Raw genomic sequence first — 13,717 nt, forward strand, 5'->3', positions numbered from 1 at the left:
GTGATACGTACTGTGCTTCAACATAATATTACCATTGTGTGTGTGTATAACCTCTTTTTAAGTTTTGTGGATATTATACATGGTTATGCTGAGGCTATATCGGCCAATTTCCACTGGAAATGCCTTTTGGGTAAACTGTCAGCAAGGAATTTGCATTTGCACTGTTAAATTTTATATAACTTTAATGCACATAAAATACAGCTGTTTGTTTAAGTGAAAATACATAGATGTTTTTTTGTTTGCACTAATAAAATTGTGATGTTGTAAAGTATTTTGTCTAGTGTCAATTATATCATCAGTTATATCGTTATCGCAAATTTTCAAATGTATATCGTGATAAATATTTTTAGTCATATTGCCCTGCTCTAATGGCTCCCCTCACCTCTGGTGTCCACCATTTGCTTGGTGCCTGTCTATGATGAAAACTTAAAAGACTTGCATAAGATTTGGCTTACTTCATCTAGTGAATCATATAAGGCTTATATGATTTACTCATGAAAGTGGCCACTTTCATATATTGTTTTAGTAAGTATCCAAAACATACAAGTTTCATTTATATACATTTCCAAGGGCTCTTATATCTGTTTTCACTCTTGTATGCTTTTCATACAAGTTTCACACAAGACAGATACAAACTTTATAAGATTTATATATATCTTTTCCATATGGGTTGTCCTGTCATATGATCTGCCTGTCACTAATCTGGAGATTTGTGAGTGTGCACTTTCAGATCATATGCCTGTGTTATTCAACGTTGTTTTTAAACATACTGCAGTTAAATCTGGCAATTCTGCTCGGCGCTGTCGGGTTATTAATCCCTCCACTGCCGCACAATTTTCTGTTGCTTTTAATCAGCTCGGTGGCCCTTCTGACTTCGTCTCCTCTGACACAGAAGAGCCTAATTCCTGGTTTTATACTTGCTGTCAAACAATCATAGTCTATGTAGCTCCTTTAAAAACCAGGCAGGCCAAGGCTAAACCCGAGCCTTGGTTTAATGAGAGCACTGGTGCTGTTAAGAGGGAATATCATCGAGCAGAATGGAGGTGGGAAAAGGATTAACTGCAGGTGTCAGCTCCTGACTCTGACCCCTCTGTCTCTGTCCCTTGCACTGCCGTTTTTACGCAGTTTGATTTTGTGACACTCTCCACTTTAGAGGATGTGGTTTGCCGTATAAGGCCCGCAGGTTCCCCACAGGATCCTTTCCCTCCAGAATTCTTTAAAGAAATTTTTCCTAGTATAGGACAGTATGTCCTTGACATTATTAACAGCAGTGTGTCTTCTAGTGTGGTTCCTGCAAATTTCAAACATGCAGTAGTGCAGCCATTGCTTAATAAACCTGGCCTTGATCACACAATTTTAGCCAATTATAAGCTGCCTTTACTTTCCAAGGTTTTAGAGAAAATTGTTTTTAGTCAACTGAAAGATTTTCTAGATGATAATGGCATCCTTGAGGTTTTTCAGTCAGGTTTTTAAACCCTTTATAGCACAGAATCAGGATTATTAAGGGTTTTTAATGACATCCTTCTGGCATGTGATTCTGGTAACCATGTTGTTCTGGTCTTGCTTGACCTAGCTGCTGCCTTTGACACAGTAGACCACAATATTCTAATTTCTCGATTAAATGATCCTGTGGGTATTGGTGGCACTGCACTTAATTGGCTTAGGTCTTATTTGGCCAAGAGAACTGTCTCTGTCAGCCTTCTCGGTTCCGAATCATCTTCTGTTTCTCTGTCATGCGGCGTCCCACAGGGCTCAGTTTTAGGGCCACTGCTGTTTTTACTGTATTTATTGCCTCTGGGTTCCATCCTTAGAAGACATGGGATCTCTTTTCATTGTTATGCCAATGACTGCCAAATTTTTTTGCCACTAAAGCAGAAGGATGACATCTCCATAAACCCTATCTTGACATGTCTACATGACATTAAAGCCTGGTTGGCTCTAAACATTTTACATTTTAATAAAAATAAAACAGAGGTGTTGGTGTTTGGACCCAGTGGTCCCTCTGACTTCTCCTCTGTAGATTTGGAAGTCTATTTTAAACCTGTTGTTACCGACCTGGGTTTTAAAATGGACAGTGATTTTAAACGTGAAACGCTCTCACACACACTACTGAAACGGTCTCACACACATTACTGAAACGCTCTAACACAAATTACTGAAATGCAGTTACACACATTACTGAAACGCTCTCACACACATTACTGAAACGCTCTAACACAAATTACTGAAATGCAGTTACACACATTACTGAAACGCTCTCACACATATTTCTGAAACACTCTCACACATACATTACGGAAACGCTCTCACACACATTACTGAAACGCTTTTACACACATTACTGAAACGCTCTCACACACACAATACTGAAACGGTCTCACACACACAATTGAAACGCTCTCATACACAATACTGAAACGCTGTCACACACACTGCTTAAACGCTCTCACGCACAATACAGAAACGCTCTCACACACATTACTGAAACGCTGTCACAAACATTACACATTACGCAGTCACACACACACACAAAAGGAAATTCATGTGACGAAAAAATAAACAGAGTAGATACAAAATGGCTCTGGGAGTTTTAGTGCTCGAACCCTAATAAATTTATTCTATATCTACTTGAAAGTTTCTTTAAAAAAAAGAAACTTTCATGTCTGCACATTTATTAGGAAATGTGCACAGGAGACAGAGCCGGTAGGAAAAACAATGCAAGTGTGAGTGTGAGGGTGTTCCATTCAGTCATGATCAATGCAATCCATGAGAGAACTATAAAAACGAGGACAACAGTCAAAGCAACATCAGCATCATCACCAATAACCACAATAATGCCAACAATAATGGCAATATCCACGACCACTGACCCACCATGAACAACCACAATGACTACTGTTTACTTTGGATGACGTGACAAAGATGTGTAATTCCACTTTTTTTCCAGGAGGAAACCTCGGTAAGTGTTAGGAGATATAGGGATAATCATACAATTTCAGACCCAGAAGGATGAGTTATAATTATTCATATCCCAGTGGAAAAGTCATTTTTAACAATAGTTCATTTGCACCTTGAGGCGACTGTTGTTGTGTTTGGCGCTGTATAAATCAAACTGAATTGAATTTAACATGAAAGTTTCTAATGAGGTCGTCTCATTCTTCTGACAGTCTAAACCTTCAGTTTTCACAGTGTCAGATCACCTGGTTTGAAACCGTTTGCTGTCTGATGATCTTGTAGAGATGTTGATAAGGATAAGATGTTTTTTCACTTTTTAATAATGATAACACTGCAGACAGAAATCCTGACAACTGGTATGAGGATTTCTCTAGAAAGCTCAAGATATAAGGGTGGAAGCAGGTAATGACAGTTTACTGAGATGTCAATGCAAGATGAAAGTCTGCCTGAGAAATGTGACATTGTTCAGATTAGACGTACCTTTAAAAGAGAAAGCTTGTAGCTGAAGTTTGTTGTTCTCTGAGAATAAGTGTGTGTGTGTGTGTGTGTGTGTGTGTGTGTGTGTGTGTGTGTGTGTGTGTGTGTGTGTGTGTGTGTGTGATAGAGAGAGTGTGAAACAGAGTACTGAACTCCCTCTTGGCAGCTATAAATAACAGGAACAGGATATTACATCAACAGCTGCAGGAGCACACGACATATTAAGACCAGCGTCACTTTGCATGGTTTGTAATGCCCTTGTGCACTTTAGCATCATTATTACTTTTTATTGCAGGGGAGGGTTCAGTGTGCAGAATATGCATGTGTTTCACAGTTAAAGCCCCAAACACAGTGATGTATAATGTGATGACACTGAAATCTGCAGATGTGCTCCTGCAGTTTTAAAAGAAACCACAGCCGACCAGCATGTGAGCAGACAGAACCTACGCTGTGGTTCTCTTTCATAGCATTCGTTTCGTGTCTCACTATGGGGAACGCCTCCTGCGTGACCTCATCAGAAGCTCAAATACCATTACGCCAGCCCTTACAGGCTGGCTAGGTGACGCCCATGTCAGGAGGGGCCAGTGCCTCCCTATATAATAGGCTGACATAGCGTCAGATGTCATTCAAAAACCTCTTCTCGCTTCTCACAGAAGCCTGTAGACAACTGTGCTATTGGGTGCTAAAGCTAAACTGTCCACAGATTCGAGTGAACAACTCGGTCGCCGGGCGCTTTGTTCCCAGCTTTTCAGTTGTCCACTAGCATACAAGCAGTAGCAATACTGTTCTGTAGCTAGTGCTGGTGCCAAGTAGCAATACTTTCACCCAGGGAAGTAGCAATATTTCCCGAAAGCGAAGTAGCAACACTTTGCTAATAAAGGTACCCTAGCTTCACCATCAGGTAGCGATACCCTTCGACGCTAGCGGTTTTACACATTAGGTAGCAATACCTGTAGAAAAGTAGCAACACTTTTCACCCCACGTTAGCGAGGAATAGCAATATTCTCCGCACTCAGTGTCAGTCTCGCTAACGTGCGCGGCCCTCTAGCTAACCATGGCTACGACGGCCAACGAAGTTGCAAAACTTTGTCCTTGCGGCAAGAAGATTTCTGCCTGGGATACACACCCCGTGTGTGCGGCATGCCTGGGTTTATCTCACGCTCAGGCTGCCTTGACACCCGCACAAGACTGTATCCACTGCGCGGCTTTCCCACGCAAACTACTCCGCCGCAGGTTAGCTCGCCAGGCTAACCTGTCGGGTGGCGACCCTTTGCTGTGTGAGGCTGCTGCGGCGCAAGGAGAAATTGAGATGGCCGATGATTTGGCCGCAACGCCAGGGCCGAGCTGGGCAGAGGCAGACCCTCGGCCCATCGCGACCGCTTTCCCGTCGCTGGAAGCACACGGAGATCGTGTGTTTTTCCCCGATGCTGGAGTCACCTGGGGAGGAGATGCTAACGAGGACGGAGATGAGTCGGCGGACTCGGACCTCCTGCTGTCTGACGACGGCGAGGAGGAAGATTCCACCTCCTTGGCTAGCATCAGCTGGGCTGCAAAGCCCTCGGCTACCGGCGAGGTTGAAAAACCGACACCGCCGTCTCCCCTGGATCTCGACATGCAGGACATGTGCAAGCGCGCAGCCGCTAGGCTCAACATCCCGTGGCCCGCCATACAAATAGAGGTTGTAAAGTCTCGTTTTGACGGTAAGAAATTGCCGAAGGCGAAAAAGACGGGGAAGCATGTGTTGCCTGTTTTTCCCGAGCTACTCGATGAGATAGCGGTGACGTGGAAAGCAAAACCTTACAGCGAGAAACACCCCATCGCGGGGAGCTCCCTGTTGGATTGTGAGGGGATGGAGTCTGTCGGCCTCCGCCAGATGCCACAAGTGGAGCCGTTGGTAGCGAGCCATCTTCACCCGAAGACGTCTCTGTCCTCATCGGCCCCGTCTCTCCCCTCCAAAGCAGACCGCTTCCAGTCTAGCCTTACAGATAAGTGCTACAAGGCAGCGGCTCTGTCAGTAAGAGCCCACAACGCCTCCTCTATGCTAATGGCTTACCAAGCTGAGCTAGAAGAGGACATGACAGCTAACACAGATACCACAGTGTGGGAAGAAATCTGCGTTATAACTGACCACGTCCTCCGCCTCCACAAGGTAGCCATACAGGCTACTGGGAGAGCCATGGGCCTCATGGTTCTTCAGGAGCGAGCACGCTGGCTCGGGCTCACCAACCTGACGACCAAGGAGAAAGAGGAACTCCTCGACACCCCTGTCGTCCCTCAAGGTCTCTTCGGTGCGGCTGTTACATCCATGCAGAAGAGATGTGAGGAGAAAAAGAGAGATGATGAGGCTCTGAAACTCTGCCTGCTGAGGAGGGCCCAGCATGCCACCCCAGCAGCGCCGCGCCAGTCATTCGCGCAGGCAGCGTCTCGCCCGGTCCCCGCTTTCAGGATTCCCAAAGTGCCTAAGACGCAGGCATCCCCCGAGGCTGCCGGGGCCCCTAAGAATCCATGGACTCGGAAGCAATCTCCCCAGGCCAGACCTCAAGCGGCCCCTCCTCCTCCCCCCCGCTGCCGCGATCGTGAGGAGGAAGAAGCGGCCGGCCTGACAGCCTCTCCTCTAGGCGGGAGCGAACCCAGTTTCCCCCCTTCATGGGCCGCCCTGCCGCCTCCCAGCTCCGTTCCAGAGCGAGTTCAACACAGAGTGCTTAACTCGGGCCGGCGTTCCTGTCACCGGACCCGCCAGAGGGAAAGAGAGCCAAAGTTCACAGTATTGTTTCACTAGCACTTATTTCGTGCATTCTGTATTAAAAAGCCCCGACACGCGCATCCAGGCAGTTTGCCGAGGGCGCTGTCGAGTGTTGCAAAACACATTAAAAAAATAAATAAAAAAAGTTGAAAAACAAGAGCAACGTCTGCCATAACGCAGCCCGTGGAGACTCGCGTTTCCACGGCTGTGATGACGCAGATGAGCCCGTCACCTCGCTTGCCTGTGACAGAGGTGACGGGACACCGAAATGGCGTATGGTTCGCGCTGCGACCACAAGGGGGCGCCAAAACGCCATCTTCGGTGGAGTGGCCAGTGAGCCCTCTGTCTCTTCGCATGAAGAGCTGGGCCACCTGTGCTCAGTTAGCATGGGTGTTGAAGACACTGGAATAGGGCTACAGGCTGCAATTCAATGTCGCTCCACCACATTTCAAAGAAATCATTTACTCTCATGCTCTGGGCGTCAGTTTTCTCTTGGAGGAAATTTCCACCTTGAGAGACAAAAGAGCTATAGGAGTTGTCCCTCCCAAGGAAATGCACAGCGGATTTTATTCAAGGTATTTCCTTGTGCCAAAGAAAGGGAGGAGGGGGATGAGAGCCATTCTGGATCTCCGTGCCCTGAACCGGCATTGAAGGACATACAAGTTCAGGATGTTGATGCATGCCTCGCTGCTACGGTTTGTACAAGCAGGCGTCTCGTTCACATCAATCGACCTGAGGGATGCTTATTTCCACATCCCCATATATCCCCCACGCCGAAAGTATCTAAGATTTGCTTTCCAGGGGATAGCATAAGAGTGTGTAGCCCTGCCTTTTGGTCTCTCACTGAGCCCGAGGGTGTGTGACGTGCACCGAGGCAGCAGTGGCCCCGCTCATGGAAAAAGAGCACATTGACGCCAACTCAATGCATTACTTTCATAGGGCTCAGCCCAGACTCCCTCCGGGTGAGGGGGGGGCCACCCACGAGGGCAGGACAGTGAATGGGGAATGGGGCCCTCACACGCGCTCCACCCACATAAACTGTCTGGAACTGCTGGTGGTTCACCTGTCGCTAAAACACTTTCTCCCTTGGCTGTGAGGTCATCATGTTTTAGTGAGGTTGGACAATTCCACTGTTGTGGCCTACATCAACAGACAGCAGGGTCTGGGGTCCCCCCAAGTTACACACACTGGCACACAGACTGATAGTCTGGAGCAGTGTCCACCTGCTGTCACTGAGAGCAGCTCACGTGCCGGGGGTCTTGAACTTTGGAGCAGATCTTCTCTCCAGGGGCAACCCACTGTATGGGGACTGGAAGCTTCACCCAGAGGTGGTGAAGCAGATCTGGCTGCGATTCGGTCAGGCGACCGTGGACGTTTATGCATCCAGGGAGAATGCTCAGTGTCCCCTGTTTTACTCGCTGCACGATCAGAGAGCTCCACTCGGGGTGGATGCCCTAGCTCACGAGTGGCCGAGAACCCTCCTCTATGCTTTTCCCAGTGGCCCTCATTTCTCCAACTCTGGCCAGAGTGAGGGGGAGAAGTCACTATATGATCCTGATAGCCCCGCACTGGCCAGGGAAGCACTGGCTGGCGGTGATTTTTCAGCAGCTGTGCTTGGCCGTTACCACTACGCAGAGACCTCCTATCTCAGACACAGGGGGGAATATTCCACCCCCACCCAGAGAGGCTAGCTCTATGGGCTTGGCCCGTGGGTGGTTTAACCTGAACACGGTGGGGCTCCCTCATAGTGTTATCGACACTATTCAGTGTTCTGGGGCATCGTCTACTAGGACGCTATATGAGCACAAGTGGCGTGTGTTTGAAAGCTGGTGCTTAGAATCACAGGCCATCCCTTTTCAGTGCTCTGTGGCTGTGATTCTGTCACTTCTTCAGGCCCTGATTAATAGGGGTAAAGCCTTCTCCACCATCAAGGTGTATTTGGCAGCAATTTCAGCCTGCCACATTGGTTTTGAGGGAAAGACTGTTGGCCAGCATCCCTTAATATGCCGTTTCATGAAGGGTGCACGGCGTAAATTGCCTACGTCTAGGCTGTTGGCTCCATCGTGGGACCTTCCCACAGTGTTGGCTGCGCTCTCCTGTTGCCAATTTGAACCCCTGGAACAGGTTGGGTTAAAATTTCTGTCCTTGAAGACGGCTCTATTAATTGCTTTAGCTTCTGCTAAACGTGTGGGAAAGATCCACGCTCTCTCAGTGCATCAGTCATGCATTCAGTTCTCCTCGGATAATACGAGGGTCAGTATGCGGCTCACCCTGCCTTTGTCCCGAAGGTTGTCGGCACATGTTCACCAATAGAACTGCCGGCCTTTTGCCCACCGCCTTTCTCCTCAGAGGAGCAACAGCAGCTGCATACCTTATGTCCAGTCCGTGCTCTGCGCATTTACATGGACCGAACCCAGAGTGTCAGACAAAGTGACCAGCTGTTCGTGTCCTGGGCTAAACCACATATGGAAAAGCCTGTGTCTAAACAGCGCCTCTCCCATTGGATTGTAGGAGCAATTGCCCTGGCCTATACTAGCAGGGGCCTTCAGCCCCCTGCTGGCTTACGTGCACATTCCACTAGAGGTCTGGCGACCTCATGGGCTCTCTTTAGGGGAGTTTCTATTCAGGAGGTGTGTGCAGCTGCATGCTAGACTTCACCTCATACATTTGCTAGGTTTTACAGGTTAGATGTGACAGCACCTAACCTAGCGCGTTCAGTCCTCCGTGCAGGTTCTTCCCGGGTGGGGGCCTCTCCCCTGTGAAGTGCTGTTGGGGACAGTTGTCTTCTTAACAGGCATGTCTGGCAATCCGGGAGTCAGTATTTCTCCCATAGTGAGACACGAAACGAATGCTATGAAAGAGAACTTAAGGTTATGTATATAACCCCGGTTCTCTGAGTAGCATGAGTGAGTGTCTCACCAGACCGCCCTCCTTGCTATGGAAGCGAGGAAGAGGTGGGCTTGTTTTGAATGACATCTGACGCTATGTCAGCCTATTATATAGGGAGGCACTGGCCCCTCCTGACATGGGCGTCACCTAGCCAGCCTGTAAGGGCTGGCTTAATGGTATTTGAGCTTCTGATGAGGTCACGCAGGAGGCGTTCCCCATAGTGAGACACTCACTCATGCTACTCAGAGAACCGGGGTTATATACATAACCTTAAGTTTTTACTAGTATTTGCCTGACAACTTAGATTAGATTAAAACATTCTGACATGCAAATGAAGAGCTTCTGTGATATTGTGTAATATTATGTTACATGTTAAAACATGACATATATTATTAAAATACAATATTACTGGGGGTCTTTGGTCTGATGTTCTTACCCATATTTACACACTGTAAGTGTATATGTATGTGTATGTTTGTATGTGTATATGTGTGTGTATGCATATATAACTATGCATATCTGTTGGAGGGTTACTGAGTTACAAAACCTTACTAATACTTAACTAATGCTTAACAGTGTGAAATGGTTGTAAAGTGCTACCAAATAAAGCCCAACTGTCACTATCAAAGCCTTTAGGGCTCATTCTTTCAGTTTAGCCAGTGGCTTCTACATACAGAGCTGATGGAACAGTAACTAAATAAACTCAATAATCACTGTCAGATGCCAAGTTAACACTAAGTTAAAAACTTGTTATACATTGATTCTAAATGTATGGATTCACTAATCCCTTAAAATATTATTCTCACTCTCAGATCACGTGCTAATTCACACACCAGAATGTGCACAGGACTCCAAATGCGTACATGCCATGATCCCCCGGTCTGTGAATAGGACTGAGGGACCGTGAATATATGTCTGCCTGTCGAGTATGTGCCCAAGACCAGAGGAGAGGAAGAACAGAGCTCATATTAAAGGTAGTAGTACTTAATAAACTTCAAATTTAAAAATTACATGTAATGTTATCATTTTCATTCACATAGTCGATCTCTATAGAAGGTGTTTTGATTACATCTCAAGTATTGTATTAAATTATAATGTTTAAATGTTCTATATAAATTATACATTTTCACATTGTGAAGTCTCCTGCAAACTGACGTAGACTAACTTTGTTAATCAGTCATGAAAACACTCCGTAGCTTTGTGCTGGATAAACAGGTTAGCTTGCAGTATTATGCACATATGTATGTATATTCTCATTTATGTATTCTAATCTTATTCCCGTATTATTTTATTATTATATTCATATAACACAAAGTTGAATTACACTCTGATGGCTTTATCAGAGTGTAACTTAGGGTCGGTATCTTGCCCATGCAGACTGGAGTAGCTAACGATTGCACCACCGACCTTAGTAGATAACAGATCTACCTGCTGAGCTACAGTCACACAGCATGTAAAAAACATTAACTGCTAACACAGACACCGTTTTCTGCATCTCAGCAGCAGCAGGCCCTTCCTAACCCAGTTTGTCTCGTGTGACGTGTTGACAGTCTCGGTGCTCCCTGACACTGATCCTGCTGGAGGAGTGGAACCTCACACTTGCCATAGATATTCCCTCATTTGGTGTTCTGATGATGACAATGCTGTGCACATCAGTCCACAATATTCAAAGGGTGTTAATTTTGGAAGAGACCAGTCCCATAGCCAGATGAGTTTTATATTGAAAAGCAGTGAAAATGAATGAAAAAAGCAAAACTAACTACCACATTCCCATGCTGAAGGGTCTAGAGTTGATATTTGTTATATAATTTGTCACACATCTATATGTTACCCTAGATCTAGATTGGCCTTGGCTGTCCTGTGAGGATAGAGTGTTTATACTTAGATCCTCTTGCTTTCTAATTGGACTGGCAACTAAATATAAGTATCTTATACTTAAGATACTTACTAAACTCTGCACCTTTTCTGTGCACTTTGAATTTACATGTGCTAGTGGTGTTGCCAAATCCACAAGCTGCATTTGTGTAATGGATGTGATTGCAAGCCAACTTCATTCTGGTTGATGGCAAATCAACAGGACAGAGCAGGAGGTTGTTGAAGCTTGAGTGAACATACACACTGCTCAATGAATGCATTCAGGCCCACTTTACAGCTGTAACAAACAGGAAAAGGTCTCTCTCTTAATTTCATAAAATGCAATTTCATTGCATGTGACTGTTTTACGGATGTCAGTTTATCTTTGAAATTCAAACATTTCCTAAAATCTGATTAAAAAGGAGATGTATATGGGGAAAAGGCCTGGGTTGCAGTTCTGCTCTTATTCAGCCCAAAGCTGTTCTATCTGGTTCAAGGGGCCAGTCAAGTTGACATCCATGTCTTTACGGACCTTGGTTTGTGCACTGGTCCACAGTTATGTCTGAACAGAAAAGGGCTATCCACAAACTGTTCCCACAAAGCTGGGAGCATGAAACTGTCTAAAATGTCTTGGAATGCTGAAGAATGAAGGGTTCCTGTCACTGGAACAGAGGGGCCAACTCCTGAAGCACAGCTCCACACCATAAACCCCCCTCCACCAACCTTTACACTTGGGTAGAGTGTACACTTGCAGTTACACTTGCAGTTAGACACATACTGGCAACTGCTAAACCCAGACTTGTCCATCAGGAGAAGCGTATCATTCCAGACCTGCCACTTCATGACTGAGTTGCCCTTTTCCCTGTTGGCCCAGGGAAAATGGTAACACTACCTGGGTCTGGGTACAGTTTCCCCCTCCAGGGGCAAGGGTACCTAGACCTGGGGTATAGAGTACGCTTGGGGAGTGTGATTGTGTGTACAGTGTCTCTTTATGTCTGTCTCCACAATGGGTGAGTGTTGAGTAATTGCATATGAGAGCATGAGGGTGGGAATGGATGTTTGTATCTGTGTGTGCCTGTATGTCTGTGTCTATATGTCAGGTTGGGTATCAGACGCCACATCTCTAGGGACATCTCAGGCCCTCCAAGGTATGGAGGCCTATCTCCCCCCACCACTTCCCCTGCCGGTGGCAGACGCTCTCAGACATCGGTGAGTTGGTGGTTCTTTGTGTCTGGGGATGGGCGTCCAGGTACACACCGGCTCACTCCTTCGTGGCTGCTTGTCGGGGCCTGGAGCCTGGGGCTCGCTCGGGGTGGGCTGCCCTCAGCCTCTTGGCCTGGGGCTCGGTCACTCTGGCACAGCTGGCTGCCGGCGGAGCTCACGGGCACGTCACTGCAACCCACCCTGGCTTCTGCTCCGCGGCTGCTGAGTGACCCCTCATCTGGGGCTCTCCTCAGCTCTTCCTTCCTTCCTTGTTGGTCTTCCTTGGTCTCTTGTGTTCTGAGGGCCTCTGGATGTCTGGAGTTTTGATCTCCTCCATACCTGCTTCATGCCCTGGAGGACGGGGCTGTGGCTCCCCACCTCTAGCAGATCATTACATGAAGGAACCTTTTAAATAGAAGCGCGCTTATGCTCACAGGTGTACACACGGGTGCTCACACACACAAACTACACCTCAAAGCACACTGTGCGCTGTCGATCTTATGTGCTGCACAATAATGTTTAATATTTAGTATTTACTGTTATATTCCCATAGATCATCGTGATGTTGTTTATTATGTTGCTCTTTTTTTTCTTCTTCTGCTTGTTTTCTCTTTTTTCTTTCTCAACAGGTGATCCAGGTGATTGATATATGTATTTTTTGTCTGCTTATTTTGTTGGTTTTTGTTTTTTGCCCTTTATCCCCATCCCTCTTCCACACTGTTTTTCTTTCCCTCTTTCTTTCTCCCTTTTCTTTTCTCCAGTCAAGTCTGTTCCGTATTTAGCAAGTGAAAATAAAATAAAATAAACAATAAAAGGTGAATCAAATAGACCGTTACGGCAAGGCTGGGATGGTCCATTTGGTAAAGCAAATCCATTGGGCATCTTTCTTCGCCTTAAGACAATAATTCTGATGGCAAAAGAGCCAAATGGGACAGGGGAAAGAAAGAAAAAAAAAAGACAATGGTTTACAGCCAATCAGAACGCAGAACACAATGTGCTGTAAAAAAAAAAAAGAAAAGAAAGAAAAAGCATGCAAAGGCCACAAAAGGTGATCCGCGTTATCGCGAGGGACCACTGTATTTTGATTCTGCATTCTAGAAATAGATTAAAAATGCATAGTTTACAAGGTGCAAATCACTGAGTACACTCAGGACCAGGAAGGTCAGACTAGGGAGAAAACATATAAAATACCTGAAATAAAACTGAATAACATCTTTAGATAGATGAAATGTTGTATCAAAAAGAATGGCTCATGATTCAAAGCATGCCACATAATCTGTCTAACATAGAGCCCACAGTAGAGCGGGCCCACTACTGTTTGTTGTGACAGCTGATAGAAGCAACTGGATGAATTCTGACATGTTCAGGACTACAGTCTATCAGCCAAAACTGCTCACACTGTGCTTCACAGTGCAAATGGATAATGACCCAAAGCATACTTCAAGAGCATCTCAGGAAATAGGATATTCTTCCACGGACATGTCAGTTAACTGATCTCAAGCCAAAAGAGTCTGTTTTTACAAAACTGAATGCAGAAAGAACCACAAACAGGTGTGCTGGAGCAACACAAGAGACAAAACCAGAGGTCACAAAAGT

The 13,717-nt window shown here is 46.0% G+C and overlaps 1 pseudogene; it reads left to right on the forward strand.

The window, feature by feature from the left end:
• The first annotated feature begins 6,385 nt into the window (after positions 1–6,385).
• On the forward strand, positions 6,386–8,826 carry LOC146550994 (uncharacterized; annotated as a pseudogene).
• Positions 8,827–13,717: the final 4,891 nt, after the last annotated feature.

This window comes from Mchenga conophoros, linkage group LG20, assembly GCF_057382185.1.
Source record: "Mchenga conophoros isolate Kocher_MC1m ecotype Shallow Benthic linkage group LG20, M_conophoros_male_GT1.1, whole genome shotgun sequence".
Taxonomy (NCBI): domain Eukaryota; kingdom Metazoa; phylum Chordata; class Actinopteri; order Cichliformes; family Cichlidae; genus Mchenga; species Mchenga conophoros.